This window comes from Neoarius graeffei, chromosome 16 (genome assembly GCF_027579695.1).
Source record: "Neoarius graeffei isolate fNeoGra1 chromosome 16, fNeoGra1.pri, whole genome shotgun sequence".
Classification (NCBI taxonomy): domain Eukaryota; kingdom Metazoa; phylum Chordata; class Actinopteri; order Siluriformes; family Ariidae; genus Neoarius; species Neoarius graeffei.
The window spans coordinates 51,235,619-51,258,051 of NC_083584.1; the positions used below are offsets into that span (position 1 = coordinate 51,235,619).

General features: G+C 42.1%; 1 protein-coding gene across 1 annotated transcript in view; it reads right to left on the reverse strand.

The window, feature by feature from the left end:
* The window catches only part of shisa9b (shisa family member 9b), a 206,785-nt gene that overhangs the window by 180,324 nt on the left and 4,028 nt on the right, over positions 1–22,433 (reverse strand). The window lies entirely within an intron of this gene.

Below are 22,433 nucleotides of genomic sequence, written 5' to 3' on the forward strand. Positions count from 1 at the left end.
CTGTCTCTCCCCCCCCCAGGTGAGTGAGCCCCAGAACGCCGGTGCAGAGAGAGAGCTCGGGCCGGTTTGCTGGCGCTGCAGGGAGCCGGGGCACCTCCAGCATCAGTTCTCGGTAATGGAGGTGGGCGTGGTGGTCTGGATCCCCGACGCGCCGGGGACTGCCCTCGATCGGGCCAGAGCATATCGCATGCCAATGAGTATCCAAGGGGATATGTATTAGGCTTTGGCGGACTCTGGCTGTAATCAGACCTCAATCCACCAAAGCCTAGTGCAAGACGAGGCATTGGGGAGAGCACAATTGGTGAAGGTGTTGTGTGTGCACGGGGATGTTCACAACTACCCTTTAGTGTCGGTCCACATTCTATTTCGAGGGGAGAAATTTAGTGTAAAGGCGGCAGGTTAATCCTCGCCTTACCCACTCGATAATTTTGGGGACTGATTGGCCCTGGATTTGACAAAGGGTTATTGGCAGATCCCCTTGACTCCATTACCCCGAGAAAAAACAGCCTTTTCCATGCCATTTGGCTTACACCAATTTGTCACACTTCCTTTTGGGCTGTTTGGGGCGCCTGCTACGTTACAGCGGCTTATGGACAGAGTCCTCAGCCCCCACACCACCTATGCGGCCGCATACTTAGATGAGATTATAATCTATAGTAATGACTGGCCGCAGCATCTGCAACACCTGAGGGCCGTCCTGGGGTCGCTGAGGTTAGCGGGTCTCACAGCCAACCCGAAGAAGTCTGCGATTGGGCGGGTGGAAGTACTGTATCTGGGCTTCCACTTGGGCAATGGGCAGGTGCGTCCCCAAATTAACAAGACAGCAGCGATTGCGGCCTGCCCGAGGCCCAAGACCAAAAAGGGGGTGAGACAGTTCCTGGGGCTGGCTGGCTACTATCGGAGGTTTATACCTAATTATTCGGACATCACCAACCCGCTGACTGATCTCACTAAAAAGGGGGCACCAGATCCGGTCCAGTGGACGGAGCAATGCCAGTGGGCTTTCTCTGAGGTGAAGGCTGCACTGTGTGGGGGGCCACTGTTACACTCCCCTGACTTTTCTCTCCCCTTTATGTTGCAGACAGACACATCGGACAGAGGGCTGGGGGCTGTTTTGTCCCAGGAGGGGGAGGGGGAGGATCGCCCAGTGCTGTACATCAGCAGAAAGCTTTCAGTGCATGAGGGATGCTACAGCACGATAGAGAAGGAATGCCTAGCCATCAAGTGGGCGGTCCTCGCCCTCCGTTACTACCTGCTGGGATGCCCTTTCACCTTCTGTTCAGACCACGCGCCCCTCCAGTGGCTCCACCGCATGAAGGATGCCAACCCGCGGATCACCCATTGGTATCTGGCACTCCAGCCCTTTAACTTCAAGGTGGTCCACAGGCCGGGGGCACAGATGGTTGTGGCGGACTTCCTCTCCCGTCAAGGGGAGTTGGGAGTTGGCTGCAGGCCGGACAGCTGCCCGGCCTGAGTCGGGCGGTGGGGGTATGTGGCAGCGGGGGCGTGGTCAAGCGTCGGTCTGGGAAAGGAGGGCGGAGTCAGGGAAGGTAAGTGGCAGAATCACTGCACCTGATGTCAGTTAACCTGTGTTTGTGTGTCTTCCCAGTGACCGCACCCTATAAAAGGAGAGAGAGAGCAGAGGAAGGGAGCTCTCTCCCCAACCAGACAACTTAAGTGTGTGTGCGTGTCTGTGTGGCTGGGAGATTGTAAATCACTGAAAAGTGCGAAAATAAAGAGTTTTGGAAACTCAGTTCTGGCCTGCCGTACTTCTGTGCTCCACCCACCCGCTCGAAGTTTTACAATGAATTTTTGTCCATGATTGAACTGCCCAAACTTGGCCAGGAAGATCAAAATAGTCTTGATATGCCCTTTACACAAAAAGAAATTGAAAAAGCTCTGGGCTCATTACAAGCAAACAAATCACCAGGAGAAGATGGGTTCCCTCCAGAATTTTACAGGGAATTTAAGGATTTACTCCTCCCACTTCTCATGGATGTCATCAACTTGGCCCCCAAGACTTGAACACTCCCTGAGTCATTCTCTACAGCCATAATTACTGTAATTCACAAAAAAAAAAAAGAGATCCTTTGAGATGCTCTTCATATTGGCCAATTTCATTTTTAAATACAGATTATAAATTAATTTCCAAGGCCCTGGCCAACAGACTTGGCCAATACCTGCCACAACTAATAAATCCAGACCAGTGTGGCTTTATTTCAAAGCATTCCTCAGCTAATAACCTATGTAGGCTTTTTAATATTATTCATTCAACAAAATCTGAAACGGAACCCAGTGTAGCTGTGGCTTTGGATGCTGAGAAGGCCTTTGATAGGCTAGAGTGGCCATATTTATTTAAAGTGTTAGCCAAGTTTGGGTTCGGTCAATTATTCATTAGTTGGGTTCAAACTCTATATCATAAACCCCAGGCAAAAATCAGCACCAATGGACAGATTTCATCTACATTCCTTTTAAGCAGATCAAGTCGACAGGGATGTCCTTTGTCTCCAGCACTTTTTGTCTTGGCAATTGAGCCTTTAGCTGAAGCAATCAGACAAGATCCTGATATAAAAGGCTTTCAGGTGGGTTAGGCAGTTCATAAAATTAGTTTGCTGGCAGATGATGTTATTTTGTACTTAAAAGACCCTGATAACTCTCTCTCCAAATTACAAACTGTATTAAATACTTATAGTAGTGTTTCAGGTTATAAGGTGAATTTGGAAAAAAGTGAAATTATTCCATTGACAAATTTTGATCACTCCGAGCTCCACCGCACAAGTCCATTTAGATGGTCTATGGATGGTATAAAATACCTTGGTATACTGTATTTGTAGACAACAACCTCAAAAACCTGTACAAATTGAATTACCTCCCACTGCTCAGTAAGATTGAAGATGATTTATGTAGCTGGATGGGCTTGCCTCTCACCTTGATTGGAAGAGTGAATTGTATTTAGATGAATGTACAACCGAAATTGCAATATCTGTTTCAATCCCTATCCATTCCATTGCCACAATCATTCTTCAAAGCTCTCAACAGATATGTCAGACAATTTTTATGGAATTCTAAAGCACCCCAGATATCTATGGGGAAGCTAACATGGGACTATGGCTCGGGAGGACTTCAACTACCAAGTTTTAAAAACTACTACCTGGCAGCCCAACTGAGGTTCATGTCATCCTTTTCTGAGAGCAGTGACGCCCCTTCTTGGACACAAATCAGACTGCACCCCCTGAATGAAAAGGTCCACGGTGACTTCATTTATAAGCATAATTCTGGAACTGTAAACAACAGGACAGACAACCCTATATTGAGGCATCTGATAAAAATTTGGTATGAGGTTCACAAAAGTCTTGGATTGAAGGTGGGGCTGTCACCTAAAACACATTTAAAGCAAAATGAACTTATACCCATGACTCTTGATAATAAGATTCTGGACAGATGGCACCATAAGGGAATCCAACACTTGGAGGATTGCTTCGATAAAGGACTTTTCATGTCATTTGAACACCTGAAGAGGAAATATAACTTGTCCAATCAAACCTTTTTCTGTTATCTCCAACTAAGATCCTTTCTGAGGGCTAATTTGGGTCCTGAAATGACACTGCCTGTTATGAATGATGTTGAAAGATTGCTTTATGATGGGAACACACATAAATTTATTTTTAAAATGTATCGCCTGTTGTTGATTGAGGGCCCAAAACCAGGTGTGCATAAGTCTAGAATGAAATGGGAGTCAGATCTGAATGTTACGATTGACGAACAATTTTGGACAGAACTATGTCAAAACAGCTTGTCAACTATTATCAATGCCCGTTACAGATTGATTAACTATAATTTTCTACATCAATTATACTTTACCCCAGAAAAATTACATTCATTCAAATCTAACCTGTCAGAAATGTGCTTTAGATGTGATAATGAAGTTGGTTCCTTTTTGCATTGTACCTGGCTGTGTATGAAAGTTAGGCCTTTCTGGCATGATAACTGCTTCACTTTAACCAGGATCATGGGAGTTAATGTTCCAGTAGACCCTGAACTTTGTTTACTGGGGAACATAAGTATTCGCCGTTCTCTAACCAATGCACAACTCAAATTCATTGAAGTTGCTCTATGTGTGGCTAAGAAGTGCATTGCAGTGTCATGGAAATCTGACTCCCCTCTTCTTATTGACAGGTGGTCTGTTGAGATGAATAGTTGCATCCCCCTGGAAAAAATCATTTATTGTCTCAGAAAACGATATAACACCTTTTTGAAAATTTGGCAGCCATATTTAGACCATATTGGTACATCTCTTACACCAAATACTTCATGACTTAAAGGAATACTCCGGAGTGAAATGCTTTCTAGGTCTATTTTCGCATTATTGGGAGTGCATACGTTGAGTTGCTACCACAATCACGTCAATCGGATGTGTTTTGAGAAAATTAGTTTTTTGCAATTTCAACCGGAAAGCGCTAACACGGCAGTGCGCGGAGCATGTCTTTTTGCCGATACAAAACACTAGTTTTACAACCATTGCAAAGCTCAAAACAACATGACAGTTCTGTGGAAGTGAGTAGAGGGTTCCTACAAACAAAACAAAGTGTCCCTGGCTCTGCAAGTGCACGGATAGAGTGTGTAGAAGAGTAAATACAAAGCCAGTGACCTTACCTGAATTTGGTCTTCTCCAGACGCCATCTTCATGGGACAGTCCGTAAAAGTTGAGTGCCGAGTGCAGAGCCCATCCCGTGCATTTCCAGTGGGATGGGCTCTGCACTCGGCACTCGACGAGGGGAGGGGGGGTTATCCTTCACACTTTGTCCTTTGTTATGTCTCTATACTGTTGGTATACTGATATGTTTGTACTCATTACACATTACATAAGAAACTGAAAATAAAATATTTAAAAAAAAAAAGAACAGGGACATGTGGTCTGACTGGCCCAGGTGTGGTAGTGGCTTTGCCCTGAAGCCCATCTTGATGTTAGAATAGACCTTGTCCAGTGTGTTTGCTCCTCTCGTAGCACACTTGACGTGCTGATGGAATTTAAGGAGCACTGTCTTTAAATCATCATGATTAAAGTCCCCTGCCGTGATGTGAACAACCTCTGGATAAATACTCTGTTGACTGCTAATGATCTCATGTAAACATCCAAGGGCCGAGTTAGCATTAGCATCTGGTGGAATATACACAGCAGTTACCATGACAACAGTAAACTCCTGCATTTAACAGTCATATACTCCAGGTCCGGAGAGCAGTGACTACTAACAGTCTTGGTATTGGTACACCAGCTGTTGTTCACATAAATACATAACCTCCCTCCTCTGCTCTTACCAGAGTCCCTGGTCCTGTCGTGCCATTGTAATGTACGGTCTGCTAGCTCGACAGCTGTGTCTGGAATGGATGAGTGAAGCCAGGTCTCTGTGACGAGCAGGATACAGCTGTTCTTCACAATGTTGTTCATTGCAACCAGTAGTTCCAGTTCATCCATCTTGTTAGTGACAGATCTGGCGTTGGTGAGAAAAACACCAGGGAGCGGTGGTTTATGTGGCTGCCTTTGTAGCCTCACCAGCATGCCGGTTCTGTAGCTTTGCTTTTGCCTCCTCTCCCTGCGCCGCCTTCGTCACCTTTCCGCAGGGATGGTAATCCATGGAGCGCTGGGGGGGGCTAGCAATATCCAGCGGGATGTCATGGGAGCGGAGAAACTCAGTTGTAACAGTCTGCTCGCTGTGTAATCCCATTTCAATAAGATCATGCCGGCTGTAAATTTTATTTGCCCTAGAGAATGTTGTCAGGATGAGTAACAACTCACACATAAACAAACAAACAAACCAAACAAAGCACCAAAAAGGAGAGCGCTGAGCCACTGCGTCTATGCGTGCTGCCATCTTGCCAAGCCCAAATAATTATAATAATAAAATAAAATAATATTTAAAATCATATTTCATATATCAGGGATCCCAGCAGTAATTGAAAAAAATAGAGAAATGTAAGAAACTATCAGCAGGGGTCAAGGGGGCTGCAAGCCCCCTGAAGCTGTTGAGATTTTAACATTTAAAGATGCTATAGAACACATTTTTTACATAGATTTAACATAGAAAAGCAACAGAATTTAACAATAATGTGTATCTATTTGATGCCATATTTTGTAATCAATGACATAAGTGGCAAAAAAAAAATTGTTATTTATAAAAATTAGATGAAAATGTAGCTTTGAAGAATATACTTCTTCTAACCTGGACACTGTTCCGCTATCTCTTTTATGGACGATATCTTTTTTCCACGACATATTGAATTAAGTTCAACGCATTAGAAACAAAAGCACGAAAGGAGTTAAAACACATTTTCTAGCAAATGGGCGCAGCTATATTATTTTCTCGTTCTATCGCGTACAGTCTCGCGGTATTTACATCAATTTAACTTCCGAGTGTTCCCGAATGTCAACGAGAACAAACGAAGCTGACAAAAACATCGCTAAACAAGCAAACCAAATCAGAACGTATTCTCCTGGTCATTTTACTTAAACAAACATATTTTTAACGGATATACAAGAGATTTAAAAAAAAAAAAAAACACCACCACTTTGGCTAGAAAAATAGCGGAATTCCGCTAAATAGCGGACGTCTGGGATCCCTGATATATAAAATATTTAAAAACAGCCATAGAGCTCACGTGGGTTTTGTTTGTTTGCTTGCTTACTTACTAGCTCCATAACCTACTTTTTTCCTGATAGGACAGTTTTTGTAAAGCATATACTGTATTGTAATAAAACATATTAAAATATGCCTTGCAATATTAGCATGTGAAATAAGGATAAGATACATGACTGGTAAGTATACCTAAAATTTACATATAAAAAATGGCATAAACATGCATCATGGTTTACATCCATCCATTCATCCATTATCTGTAGCCGCTTATCCTGTTCTACAGGGTCGCAGGCAAGCTGGAGCCTATCCCAGCTGACTGTGGGCGAGAGTCAGGGTACACCCTGGACAAGTCGCCAAGTTATCACAGGGCTGACACAGAGACAAACAACCATTCACACTCACATTCACACCTACGGTCAATTTAGAGCCACCAATTAACCTAACCTGCATGTCTTTGGACTGTGGGGGAAACCGGAGCACCCGGAGGAAACCCACGCAGACACAGGGAGAACATGCAAACTCCACACAGAAAGGCCCTCGCCAGCCACTGGGCTCGAACCCAGGACCTTCTTTCTGTGAGGCAACAGTGCTAACCACTACATCACCGTGCCGCCTCGTGGTTTACAATGTTATCATAATATGAGCAGTCAACAAACACAGTTAGGACTGTTAATGTCTGACTTGTATTTCATATTCACCCAGTAAACAGAATAATGTGGCTTCTTTCACCATATTCAAATAAAGAAAGCTGTGTTTCTTTTGCCCTCCAAATGGGACGGCCATTATTTTTGTAACCCAAATTCTGCTTAAATCCAATGCTCTCTCAGCTGTTCTCATAAGTAGATGATGAAGCCGAATGTAAGTTTACTCCACTGTAATGAATTCTCAGTATCCGTCAGAGCTGAGCTGACTGTTGCTGGAGGGACAGAGCATGGCACACAACAAGCTCTCAGGAGAATTAATTACAGTGTCATTTGCAGCCACAACTTGGCTAAGCTGCTCCTCAAACTGACATATCCACTGTGGTTACTGAATAATATGTTTAAAAGCACAGCTTAGGGACTACTGACCCAGCACAGCACATCTGTGCTCTGTGTGTGGTAAGATGATTTTATTTTATTTATTTATTTTTTAGCATTGGATTGTCCAGATGATGTCTGAATGCTGATATTGTAAATCTACTAATATAATATACTGTAATGGTGGCACAGTGGTGTAGTGGTTAGCACTGTTGCCTCACAGCAAGAAGGTCCTGGGTTCAAGCCCAGTGGCTGACGAGGGCCTTTCTGTGTGGAGTTTGTATGTTCTCCTTGTGTCTGCATGGGTTTCCTCCGGGTGCTCCGGTTTCCCCCACAGTTCAAAGACATGCAGGTTAGGCTAATAGGTGGCTCTAAATTGACCGTAGGTGTGAATGGTTATTTGTCTCTATTGGCCCTTTTCCACTACCCTTTTTCAGCTCACTTCAGCTCGCTTCAGCTCACTTCAGCCCGACACGGCTCGCGTTTCGACTACCAAAAACCAGCACGACTCAGCTCGTTTCAGCCCTGCTTAGCCCCTAAAACTCGCACCGTTTTGGAGTGGGGCTGAAGCGAGTCAAACCGTGCCGAGTGAGGTTGGGGGCGTGAGCAGACACTCCCCTGTGCACTGATTGGTGAGGAGGAGTGTCCTCACATGCCCACACACGCCCCGCGAGCACGCTGGGATCTGTAAACACCGCAAACCCGGAAGGAGAAGAATTACGAATTACGAGAATTTCTGAAGCCTTATGCGCCTCGCCTCATCTATACGCTCTTGCCAGTATCTGTTGGCGTTGTCGGTGACAACAAGCCACAGCACCAAGACCAGCAACACTAACGACTCCATGTCCTCCATGTTTATTGTTTACTATTCGGGTCGTGAGACTACTGCTTAAAAGCTCACTGAATCAGTGACATACAGAGCATCGTGGACGAGTTCGCGGAGCGCAAGGCTCGTCGTATGCCCTTCAAATAATGCGCGCAGTAGGCTATTGATGTTTTATTATGAGCCATGTACAGTATGTCGCCTAATGTTTTTTTGTTTCTGAGTTACATGTTCGTTTGAAGGACTTAATGTACAAAATAACATAGTTGCACCCCGTAGTGTTGAAATTGGTAAACACAGTGCATTCAGTGAGGTTTGCACCGCCCTCCTTTTATTTCTGACTCTTCCTGTCACCGTTGCAACCTCTGAGCGCTCATTCGTATGCCCTTCAAATAATGTGCGCAGTATAGGCTATTGATGTTTTATTATGAGCCATGAACAGTATCCTAATGTTTTTTGTTTCTGAGTTACATGGTCGTTTGAAGGACTTGATGTACTAAATAACATAGTTGCACCCGGTAGTGTTGAAATTGGTAAACACTGCAGTTGCGGACATTTTGTAGCCTAAAATGATGTTATGATAAGCTTTAATAAAGGGCCCGGTCATTTGCCCCGCCCCCGGCCCGGCTCTGACTTGTTCCGCCACTGTCACTGATGTCACTGTTTGCGCTGCTTAACGACATCACATGACGTCCACCCACTTTCGCTAACTCCACCCAATGTGTCCACCTACTTCCAGCCAGCACGGTTCAGCGCGGTTGTAGTCGAAATGCAACTCCAACAGCCCCGCTCAGCTCGACTCAGCTCGACTCGGCACGGCTCAGCCGCGTTTGTAGTGGAAAAGCGGCATATGTGTTAGCCCTGCGATAACCTGGCAACTTGTCCAGGGTGTACCCTTATGCCGCTTTTCCACTACAAACGCGGCTGAGCCGTGCCGTGCTGAGTCGAGCTGAGTCGAGCTGAGCGGGGCTGTTGGAGTTGCATTTCGACTACAACCGCGCTGAACCGTGCTGGCTGGAAGTGGGTGGACACATTGGGTGGAGTTAGCGAAAGTGGGTGGACGTCACGTGATGTCGTTAAGCAGCGCAAACAGTGACATCAGTGACAGTGGCGGAACAAGTCAGAGCCGGGCCGGGGGCGGGGCAAATGACCGGGCCCTTTATTAAAGCTTATCATAACATCATTTTAGGCTACAAAATGTCCGCAACTGCGGTGTTTACCAATTTCAACACTACCGGGTGCAACTATGTTATTTAGTACATCAAGTCCTTCAAACGAACATGTAACTCAGAAACAAAAAACATTAGGATACTGTACATGGCTCATAATAAAACATCAATAGCCTATACTGCGCACATTATTTGAAGGGCATACGAATGAGCGCTCAGAGGTTGCAACGGTGACAGGAAGAGTCAGAAATAAAAGGAGGGCGGTGCAAACCTCACTGAATGCACTGTGTTTACCAATTTCAACACTACGGGGTGCAACTATGTTATTTTGTACATTAAGTCCTTCAAACAAACATGTAACTCAGAAACAAAAAAACATTAGGCGACATACTGTACATGGCTCATAATAAAACATCAATAGCCTACTGCGCGCATTATTTGAAGGGCATACGACGAGCCTTGCGCTCCGCGAACTCGTCCACGATGCTCTGTATGTCACTGATTCAGTGAGCTTTTAAGCGGTAGTCTCACGACCCGAATAGTAAACAATAAACATGGAGGACATGAAGTCGTTAGTGTTGCTGGTCTTGGTGCTGTGGCTTGTTGTCACCGACAACGCCAGCAGATACTGGCAAGAGCGTATAGATGAGGCGAGGCGCATAAGGCTTCAGAAATTCTCGTAATTCGTAATTATTCTTCTTCCGGGTTTGCGGTGTTTACAGATCCCAGCGCGCTCGCGGGGCGTGTGTGGGCATGTGAGGACACTCCTCCTCACCAATCAGTGCACAGGGGAGTGTCTGCTCACGCCCCCAACCTCACTCGGCACGGCTTGGCTCGCTTCAGCCCCACTCCAAAACGGTGCGAGTTTTAGGGGCTAAGCAGGGCTGAAACGAGCTGAGTCGTGCTGGTTTTTGGTAGTCGAAACGCGAGCCGTGTCGGGCTGAAGTGAGCTGAAGTGAGCTGAAAAAGGGTAGTGGAAAAGGGCCAATAGTCAGCTGGGATAGGCTCCAGCTTGCCTACGACCCTGTACAGGATAAGCGGCTACAGGTAATGGATGGATAATATAATATAAATCAATAAAGATTAGTTTGATTTTTTTTATCAGAGAACAATTAGTTCTCTAAATTAATTAACAATAAAAGTAAACATTTTAATATACACCTTAAAACAACTGTACAGTGTTTTGTTGTTGTGGTTGTTAAAGGCTTCATATTGTTTTATAGAAATACTCCTACTTTGAAATGACCTACTTTCTTGGCCTGTTTTCTTTGTGTAACCTGCTTTAACCTGCTTCATGTTTTATTTGGATCAAAATGGCCCATTTTATATTTTTGATCATATTAAATACTCGGTAGGACTCACAGAATATCATTTCATCATGACGTGGATTCCACAATGTGTTGGAAACATTCCTTTAAGATTCTGTTTCATGTTGACATTATTGCATCACATTATTGCTGCAGATTTGTAAGCTGTATATTCATGTTGTGAATCTCTCATTCTACGACTGAAAGCCACTGAAATACACTGAACTCATTTTCATGTTCATGGAACTGGTTTGAGACAATATGTACTTTATGACATGGCACATCCATGATAAGAAGTGCAAATTGTGGCCATAAAAGATGCACATGGTCAGCAATAATACTCAGGTGCAACACAATACCCAATTTATGCCAAGAAAACATTCCCCACACCATTACACCACCAACCACCACCATCCTGAACTGCTGACACAAAGCAAATTGGGTCCATGGATTCCTGCTGTTGATACCAAATTCTGACCCTACCATCTGCAAGTCAGATCAGAAATCAAGATTCATCAGACCAAGTCATTTTTCCAATCTTCAGCTGTCCAGTTTGGAAGAGTCTGTGCCCACTGTTGCCTTTGATTCCTGTTCATGGCTGATAAGAGTGGAACTCAATGTGGTCTTCTGCTGTTGTAGCCCATCTGCATTTTTTAATGATCAATGTAGTAGTAAAGAGTGGTTTTTGAGTTACTGTAGCTTTCCTGACAGTTCAAACCAGTCTGGTCATTCTCCTCTGAACTCTGGGTCAAAAAGGTATTACCGCACAGAACTGACACTCAGTCCATTTTTTTTTTTCAGAATTCTGTGTACACTCTACAGACTGTTCCTCCAGGAAAATCTCAGGAGATCAGTGGTTTCTGAAATACTCAAACCAGCCCATCTGGTACCAAGAACTATGCCACATTCAAAGTCACTGAGATCACATTTTCCCCATTTTGGTGTTTGATGTACAGTATACACATGATTTTATGCATTCTGCTACTGCCACATGATTAGCTGACTAGAGAACTACATGAATGATCAGGTATAAATAATAATATTTATGGCATAGAGAATATTTATGCTGATATAAATAATATTTAATATTGCATGTCATAAAGTCAGCATTAATCATACCAACATCAAATAAGAAAACAATTCTTGTCTATGGCATATTCCATCCAACTATTATGTGTGCTCATGCCTGTGAAGAGAAGCATGTAAAGGTCTGTCTATATGTATGTATGTATGCATGTATGTATGTAGAGTAACAGTCAAAAGTTTAGACCAACATTCTAATTCAATGGCTTTTCTTTATTTTTATTATTTTCTACATTGTACAACAATGCTGAAGGCATCAAATCTATGAAATAACAGATGGGATTATGTAGTAAGCAAAGAAAAAGTGTAAACAAAGTAAAAATGTTTTATATTTTATCTTCTTCAAAGTAGCCACCTTTTGATTTGATGAGAGCTTTATATACTCTTGGCATTCTCTCAACTAGCTTCATGAGACAGTTACCTGGAATGGCTTTTCAACAGTCTTAAAGGTATAACCATATGCTGAGCACTTGTTGGCTACTTTTTTTTCACTCTGCAATCCAATTCATCCCAAACCATCTTACTTGGATTTAGGTCTAGGTGATTGTGGAGCCCAGGTTATCTGATGCAGCACTCCTTCACTCTCCTTCTTGGTTAAATAACCCTTACATCACCTGGTTTGGGTCATTATCCTGTTGAAAAACAAATGGTGGTCTCACTAAGCATAAAACAGATGGGGTGGCATGTTGTGGTCGTGATGCTGGTTAAGTGTACCTTCAATTTTGAATAAATCACTAGCAGTGTCACCAGCAAAGCACCCCCACACCATCACACCTCCTCCTCCATGCTTCACAGTGGGAACGACACATGCAGATACCATCCATTCCCCTTTTCTGCATCTCACAAAGATACAATGATTTGAACCAATGTCGGACTCATCAGACCAACGTACCAATTTCCACTGGTCTAATGTCCATTGCTTGTGTTTCTTGGCCCAAGCAATTCTCTTTTCTTATTGGCCTCTCTCAGTGGTTTCTCTATAGCAATTCAACCGTGAAGGCCTAATTCACATAGTATCCTCCAAACAGTTGATGTTGAGATGTGTCTGCTACTTGAACTCTGTAAAGCATTCATTTAGGCTCTAATCTGAGGTGCTGTTCATTGGCAATTTCTGAAGCTGGTAACTCAAATGAACTTATCCTCTGCAGCAGAGGAAAGTTTTAGTCTTCCTTTTCTGGGATGGTCCTCATAAGATACAGTTTCATCAGAGCATTTAATGGTTTTTGCAACTGCACTTGAAGATATATTCAAAGTTCTTGCAGTTTTCTGGATTGACTGACCTTCCTGTTTCAAAGTAATGATGGATTGTCATCTCTCTTTATTTCTTTGAGTGGTTATTCACATACAACCCCAATTCCAAAAAAGTTGGGACAAAGTCTCATCTCATCTCATTATCTCTAGCCGCTTTATCCTTCTACAGGGTCGCAGGCAAGCTGGAGCCTATCCCAGCTGACTACGGGCGAAAGGCGGGGTACACCCTGGACAAGTTGCCAGGTCATCACAGGGCTGACACATAGACACAGACAACCATTCACATTCACACCTACGGTCAATTTAGAGTCACCAGTTAACCTAACCTGCATGTCTTTGGACTGTGGGGGAAACCGGAGCACCCGGAGGAAACCCATGCAGACACGGGGAGAACATGCAAACTCCACACAGAAAGGCCCTCGTCGGCCCCGGGGCTCGAACCCGGACCTTCTTGCTGTGAGGCGACAGCGCTAACCACTACATCACCGTGTTGCCCTTGGGACAAAGTACAAATTGTCAGTAAAAACGGAATGCAATAATTTACAAATCTCAAAAACTGATATTGTATTCACAATAGAACATAGACAACATATCAAATGTCGAAAGTGAGACATTTTGAAATTTCATGCCAAATATTGGCTCATTTGAAATTTCATGACAGCAATACATCTCAAAAAAGTTGGGACAGGGGCAATAAGAGGCTGGAAAAGTTAAAGGTACAAAAAAGGAACAGCTGGAGGACCAAATTGCAACTCATTAGGTCAATTGGCAATAGGTCATTAACATGACTGGGTATAAAAAGAGCATCTTGGAGTGGCAGCGGCTCACAGAAGTAAAGATGGGAAGAGGATCACCAATCCCCCTAATTCTGCGCCGACAAATAGTGGAGCAATATCAGAAAGGAGTTTGACAGTGTAAAATTGCAAAGAGTTTGAACATATCATCATCTACAGTGCATAATATCATCAAAAGATTCAGAGACTCTGGAAGAATCTCTGTGCGTAAGGGTCAAGGCCGGAAAAACATACTGGGTGCCCGTGATCTTCGGGCCCTTAGACGGCACTGCATCACATACAGGCATGCTTCTGTATTGTAAATCACAAAATGGGCTCAGGAATATTTCCAGAGAACATTATCTGTGAACACAATTCACCGTGCCATCCGCTGTTGCCAGCTAAAACTCTATAGTTCAAAGAAGAAGCCGTATCTAATCATGATCCAGAAGCGCAGACGTCTTCTCTGGGCCAAGGCTCATTTAAAATGGACTGTGGCAAAGTGGAAAACTGTTCTGTGGTCAGACGAATCAAAATTTGAAGTTCTTTATGGAAATCAGGGACGCCGTGTCATTTGGACTAAAGAGGAGAAGGACGACCCAAGTTGTTATCAGCGCTCAGTTCAGAAGCCTGCATCTCTGATGGTATGGGGTTGCATTAGTGTGTGTGGCATGGGCAGCTTACACATCTGGAAAGACACCATCGATGCTGAAAGATATATCCAGGTTCTAGAGCAACATATGCTCCCATCCAGACAACGTCTCTTTCAGGGAAGACCCTGCATTTTCCAACATGACAATGCCAAACCACATACTGCATCAATTACAGCATCATGGCTGCGTAGAAGAAGGGTCCGGGTACTGAACTGGCCAGCCTGCAGTCCAGATCTTTCACCCATAGAAAACATTTGGCACATCATAAAACGGAAGATACGACAAAAAAGACCTAAGACAGTTGAGCAACTAGAATCCTACATTAGAGAAGAATGGGTTAACATTCCTATCCCTAAACTTGAGCAACTTGTCTCCTCAGTCCCCAGACATTTACAGACTGTTGTAAAGAGAAAAGGGGATGTCTCACAGTGGTAAACATGGCCTTGTCCCAACTTTTTTGAGATGTGGTGTTGTCATGAAATTTAAAATCACCTAATTTTTCTCTTTAAATGATACATTTTCTCAGTTTAAACATTTGATATGTCATCTATGTTCTATTCTGAATAAAATATGGAATTTTGAAACTTCCACATCATTGCATTCCGTTTTTATTTACAATTTGTACTTTGTCCCAACTTTTTTGGAATCAGGGTTGTAATATGGATTAATAAAGTTGTCAAATAGGTCTATTTACTGTATACCAACACTACCTTGACATAGCACAACTGACAATCTCAAACACATTAAGAAGGCAAGAAACACCTCTAATTAACTTTTGATGAGACAAAATTTGAAAAGCATTGAAAAGCATTCCAGGTGACTACCTCATGAAGCTGGTTAAGATAATGCCAATTGTGTGCAAAGTGTCATCAAGTTAAACAGTGGCTGCTTTGAAAAATCTAAAATATGAAATGTTTTTCCTCACACTTTTTTTTGGTTACCACATAATTCCATATATTCTTTCGTAATTTTGATGTTTCAGTATTGTTCTACAATGTAGAAAATAGTCAAAAAAGATTTCTGTGGACAAGAAAAATCAATGGAAAGCCAAGTTAACAAAAATGAGCTATTTTATAATACTTTGATAGATTTGAATACTTTCAATTATTTTCATAATATATAGACTATTAATATAAAATCAAATTATTTATTATAATTAAACAAAGTGTTTTCAGGCATTATTTATTTAAAAATAATGTTAAAAGTCCAATTGATAAAAAAATAATAATAATAATGGGCCGATCATAATATATTTATTCTGGATGAAATCCCCTTAATCTGTTATTAATTGTTGATTTCCTGTTAAATCTTTATTAAAAGTTATTTTCTAAAGAAAATGGTATCTCAGTACATCTGAATCTAATACACACACACACACACACACACACACACACAGGCCACTTTAACAGGAACTTGTTCTTGATTCTAAGATTCCTGTTCTTGGCTGGCAGGAGTGGAACCCAATGTGGTCTTGTGCTGCTGCATACTTGAGAAGCTTTTCTCCTCACTATGGTTGTAAAGAGTTGCTATATCCTTCCTGGCAGCTCAAACTAATCTGGCCATTTTCCTCTAACCCCTCTTATCCTTATCAACAAGACATTTCCATCCACAGAACTGTCGCTCACTCAATGTTTTTGTTTTGGTTTGTTTTTTAAGCCATTCTTTTCCCATTCTGATGTTTGAAGTGAACATTAACTGAAGCTCTTGATTTGTATCTGCGTGATTTTATGCATTATGTTGCTCTCAAGGGATTGGCTGATTAGATAACTGCATAAAACAGCAGATGTATGGGTGTTCCTAATAAAGTGGCTAGTGAGTGTATGTAATGTAACACACACACACACTCTTGTTGGTACCCTTCCACAAAAAAAAAAACATAACTATCTCTGGAATAACTGGAAACTGAAAAAATTAATGGCATCCATCACTGTTTATTCCATGTTTAGCACAAATTTTGCTTTTGATTTTTACTCAACTGAATATTTTACATAACAAAACAAATGAAAATGGCATGGACAAAAATGATGGTACCATGAACTTAATATTTTGTTGCACAACCTTTAACAGCAATCACTGCTGACAAGTGACCTTTGTAACTCTCAATGAGACTTCTGCATCTGCAACAGGTAGTTTGGCCTACTCTTCCTGAGCAAACTGCTCCAGCTGTCTCAGGTTTGAAAGGTGCCTTCTCCACACTGCATGTTTCAGCTCTTTCCAGAGATGTTCGACAGGATTCAGATCAGGGCTCGGAGAAGGCCACTTCAGAATAGTCCAATGTGTTGTTTTTTGCCTTTCTTGTGAGCTTTTAGCTGTGTGTTTTGGGTCTTTATCCTGTTGGAGGACCCATGACCTGTGACTGAGACAGAGCTTTCTGACACTGGGTCGTGTGTTTCGCTCCAGAATGCCTTGATAGTCTTGAGATTTCATTGTGCCCTGCACAGATTCAAGGCACCCCGTGCCAGACATAGCAAAGAAGCCCCAAATCATAACCAAGCCTCCTCCGTGTTTCACAGGTATGGCGTTCTTTTCTTTGAAAGCTTCTTTTTTTTTCTTCTGTGGACATACAGCTGATGTGATTTGCCAATAAGCTTGAGTTTTGTTTCATCTGTCCAAAGGACATGCTCCCAGAAGCATTGTGGCTTGTCAATATCCATTTTAGTAAATTCCAGTCTGACTTTTTTTTTTTAAGTTTTACTTTCAGCAATGGAGTCCTCCTGGGTCTTCTTCCATTGAGTCCACTGTCACTCAAAAATTGACAGATGGTACAAACAGATATTGCTGTACCTAGACCTTGGAGTTCAACTTTTATCTCTGGAAGTTGTCCTTGGTGACTTGTCCAGGGTGTACCCCGCCTTTTACCCGTAGTCAGCTGGGATAGGCTCCAGCTTGCCTGCGACCCTGTAGAACAGGATAAAGTGGCTAGAGATAATGAGATGAGATGAGTTGTCCTTGGCTCTTTTTCTATCATTGGCACTATCCTTCTGTCCAATCTGTGATGGTTTTTCCTCTTACAGTCACATCCAGGAAGGCTGACTACAGTCACATGAAACTTAAACTTCTTCATAATATTTGCAACTGTATTCACAGGAATATCAAGCTGCTTGGAGATGATCTTATAGCATTTGCCTTTAACGTGCTTGTCTATAATTTTCTTTCTGATATCCTCAAACAACTCTCTCCTTTGCTTTCTCTGATCCATGTTTAATGTAGTGCACACAACTATACCAAATGGCAGCAGACGACTTTTCTCCATTTAAAGAGACTGAATGACTGATTACAAGATTGAAGATACCTGTGATACTAATTAAGGTAAAACAAACATGGCCGTAGCCAGCTATGAGGCCACCGAGGTCCGGACCTCGGTCATTTTTAAGAGCTGAAAATACATTTGTACGCTAAATATTCAACTGGATAAAAAAATAAAGAATAACATTAAAACGTCTCCGTAAAAAGCGCGTTGTTAATTATGTTAAACGTTGATTCTGTCTTCTGTGTCTGTTTCATACGTGCGGCTCTGAGACCAAGAACACAAAAACGAAAGAGTGTGCGACTCAGAGGAGGGAATGCAGTGCAGTAAACACCTTTTTTTCATGGTAACCATCAGTGCACTTTCATGAAGCTGTTAAATTTACATTTTCAAAGCAGCGCAGTTTTGTCATCATTGCTTGGGCCAGATCAAACCATTAAACGAGCTTAAATTATTCTTACTCTTGCCACATACATGATTTTTTTTTTTTAAAAACTGATGATATTCAGTTCAAACACCATTAAAAGTAATTTCAGGAATAGATCTCTTGTGTGACGTGTAATTCACCCCTCTCATTTAAATATGTTGAAAATTTTTCGGCATGTGCTTTGCGCATCACGTACCTCGGTGATTTTAAAATGCTGGCTACAGCCCTGGAAACAAATAGTTTGAAATATCAATATCATCCACTTATTTATAATATTTTCTGGGGGTACTAACAAGTCTGTCCATGCTATTTTAGAATATCTTTGTAAAATAAACAATAAATAATTTCTTTTCACACTTTTTTTGTTTACTCCATGACATACCAAAGGCATGCAAGTATACATGAGAAAAGTACTTTTAATTTCCTGAATTTTCAGGAGGAATAAAGCATTGTTTCAACGAGCTGTAAGGTTACCAACAAATCTGTCCATGTCTGCTGTCTGTGTGTGTGTGTGTGTATGCATGTATGTATGTATGTATGTATGTATGTATGTATGTATACACACACACTCACCACCCACTGTTCATGAGTCTAAGATTCCTGTTCTTGGCTGGCAGGAGTGGAACCGAATGTGGTGTTCTGCTGTTGCATGCTAAGATGCTTTTCTGCTCAGCATAGTTATAAGGTGTTTATACGAGTTGCTATATCCTTCCTGGCAGCTCAAACCAATCTGGCCATTTTCCTCTGACCGCTCTCATCAACAAGGCGTTTCTACCCATAGAACTGCCGCTCACTCTGGTTTTTTTTGTTTGTTTGCTTTTTGTTTGTTTTTTGCACCATTCTGTGTAAACTCTAGAGATTGCTTTTTTCTATTTTGTTTTTTTTTGTCTTCTTCTTTAGGGGTTTTCTCAGCTGACAAACCAACTTAAAGGTGCATTTTTAAAAATTTGATTTATTTGGTAATAAAAGTACATGTGTATAAAGTACATAAAAAAATACATTGCCAAGGATGACACCAAAAAAGCAATAAACTTATTTCCATTTTGGTCCTCTGAAAAGAAAAAAGGAAATGACACTGCTACTGACTGGGTTGGAGTGTGAAACAGGAGATATTGGGGGGGCAAACAAAATACTACATTATTTTAGCTATTTTTTTCTTTTAAATACTTGATGATAATTTTTGGGGTTTTGTTTTCAAGTAGAGTTTTTATTTCATCCTCGGTTGGTTCAGCAACATGCTCTGCCATTTTGTTTTTCTCTACTCATGGTATATGAGCTGATATCCTAGTAGTAGAGTAGCCAATCAGAGCACGCGATTGCTCATATCCAGTGAATGTGGATAGAAAAAAAAAAAAAAAAATATATATATATATATATATATATATATATATATATATATACACACACACACACACACACACATGACTGTATTATTTTATGTAATTTTATTTTCTATTGTTTACTGTTCTGCTTTTACTTCTGTAAAGCACATTGAACTGCCACTGTGTATGAAATGTGCTATATAAATAAACTTGCCTTGCCTTGTATTGTATTACCCCATATGTACATTTACTTGTGTTAAACAACTTTGAACATGGCAATTTTCAGTGAGCAGAAGTATTGAAACCAATAGAGTTTAAGTAAATAGACTGAATATTTGGTTGCATATTTCTTCTTTGGGGACAGCACGATGGTGTAGTGGTTAGCACTGTCGCCTTACAGCAAGAAGGTTCTGGGTTCGAGCCCAGTGGCCGGTGAGGGCCTTTCTGTGTGGAGTTTGCACATTCTCCCTGTGTCTGCGTGGGTTTCCTCCGGGTGCTCCGGTTTCCCCCACAGTCCAAAGACATGCAAGTTAGGTTAACTGGTGGCTCTCAACTGATCGTAGGTGTGAATGTGAGTGGTTGTTTGTCTTTGTGTCAGCCCTGCAATAACCTGGTGACTTGTCCAGGGTGTACCCTGCCTCTTGCCCATAGTCAGCTGGGATAGGCTCAAGCTTGCCAGTGACCCTGTAGAACAGGATAAGTGGCTACAGATAATGGATGGATGGATTTCTTGTTTGAAATAACTGCATCAAAGCCAACTGACATCATCAAACTGTTCCATTCTTTTATGTGATGCTGTTCCAGGCTTGTATCACAGCTTATTTCAGTTGTAGCTGAAATAAGCTGTGATATTATATTGGTGGTGTAGTGGTTAGCACTGTCGCCTCACAGCAAGAAGGTTCTGGGTTTGAGCCCAGTGCCGACAGAGGCCTTTCTGTGTGGAGTTTGCATATTCTTCCCGTGTTTGCGTGGATTTCCTCCGGGTGCTCCGGTTTCCCCCACAGTCCAAAGACATGCAGGTTAGGCTAACTGGTGGCTCTAAATTGACCGTAGGTGTGAATGTGAATCTGAATGGCTGTTTGTCTCTATGTGTCAGCCCTGCGATGATCTGGTGACTTGTCCAGGGTGTACCCCACCTCTCGCCCATAGTCAGCTGGGATAGGCTCCAGCTTGCCTGCGACCCTGCACAGGATAAGCAGTTATGGATAATGGATGGATGGATATTATATTGGTGGGTCTCCCTTCAGTCTCCTCTTCAGGAGGTGAAATGCTGCTCAACTGGCTTCGGGTCTGGTGATTGACTAAAGCCTAAGCCTAAACTTTTCACCCCCTGATGAAGTCCTTTGTTGTACTGGCAGTGTGTTTTGGGTCTTTGCCTTGCTGCATGATAAAGTTCCTCACAATTAGATTGGATGCATTTCTCTGTAAATTTGCCAAATGTTTCTGTAGACTTCTGAATTCATTCTGCTGTTCATCATGAGTTATATCACCAATAAAGGTTTGTGAGCCTGTTCTAGAAGCAGTCCTGCAAGCCCAATTCATGACACTACCTCCACCATGAATGACCAATGAGTTGTTGGTGATTTCACTGAATGTTGTTGTTGGGGTTTTTCTTCACAGCTCACACAATAATTCTATCAACTGCCGTTTTCCTTTGGTAAACTGTTTGATGTATAATTTTTAGTAAAATTTTCCTTCTTTTCTCCCATAGACAGGTCTCTGGTCTTCATGTTGATTTATCCTTTTTAATAACAAATGCAGTCTTTACAGGTTAAACCCAGGGTGCAAATCAAGGTTAGATATTCAGAGCTATTACTTGTTTTAACAGTCAATCTAACATGGTACACTTGGGCAACAAGAAACAGCTGTCAGTCACATGGGCCAATATTTTTGATCATGTGAAAAATGGGTAGGTTCAAACAAAACATTTTATGTTCTAAGTTGTTTAACACATCTAGATATACATATCAGGAAATGAAAGCTGAAATTGTGATCTATCATGTCATGTTCATCTTTTCATTTCAAAGTCAAATGTTTTCAGTCTATAGCAAAAGGGAAAACATATTTTATCATTGCCATTACAGCTCTTTTGGAGGGCACTGTAGGGAAGATGGTCAGATGTCCACAAACTATTGGCCATATAGTCTATTATAAGCATATTGATCTGCACACCCAACAGAAACAACAGGAAAGCTCAACAGAGACTATCCACTAGTGCCATGGCAACACTGATGTACCACATCAGACAGTATTTGTAGAAGGACACACTTGGGCAACAAGCATTTACTCTGAACATTTGCACAATAAAGATTTGTCACAAACACAGTTTTTTTGTTTTTCTATTAAAAAATAATAATCAAGTGTAATCTCTGACATAAATTCAAATCAATAGTTTGATTCCTTCAAGCTGGGTTAATGGGGAAGACCAGGAGGTGTGCACACTGGTAGCAGCGCAGCATGAGTAGCTTGCTATCATGGTGATTAGAGTCCTGCTTACGTATGCGTTCACAGCATGTTTCTGAATGCATGTGTGTAGAAAGTGAGAGAGAGCGAGAGCATTGCTAAGTGTATTAGTCAGCCAAGGCAATTACCACCCCAGCGGATTAAATGATCACTGTTGATGTAAGGGGTGTTGTGGCCCACCGGATGTGCCAAAAATGGCCTGTTGTAACAACTTCCCTTCCACAACGAAGGCCAAGTCAGAGATCTGTACCCTTGTGAATAGCT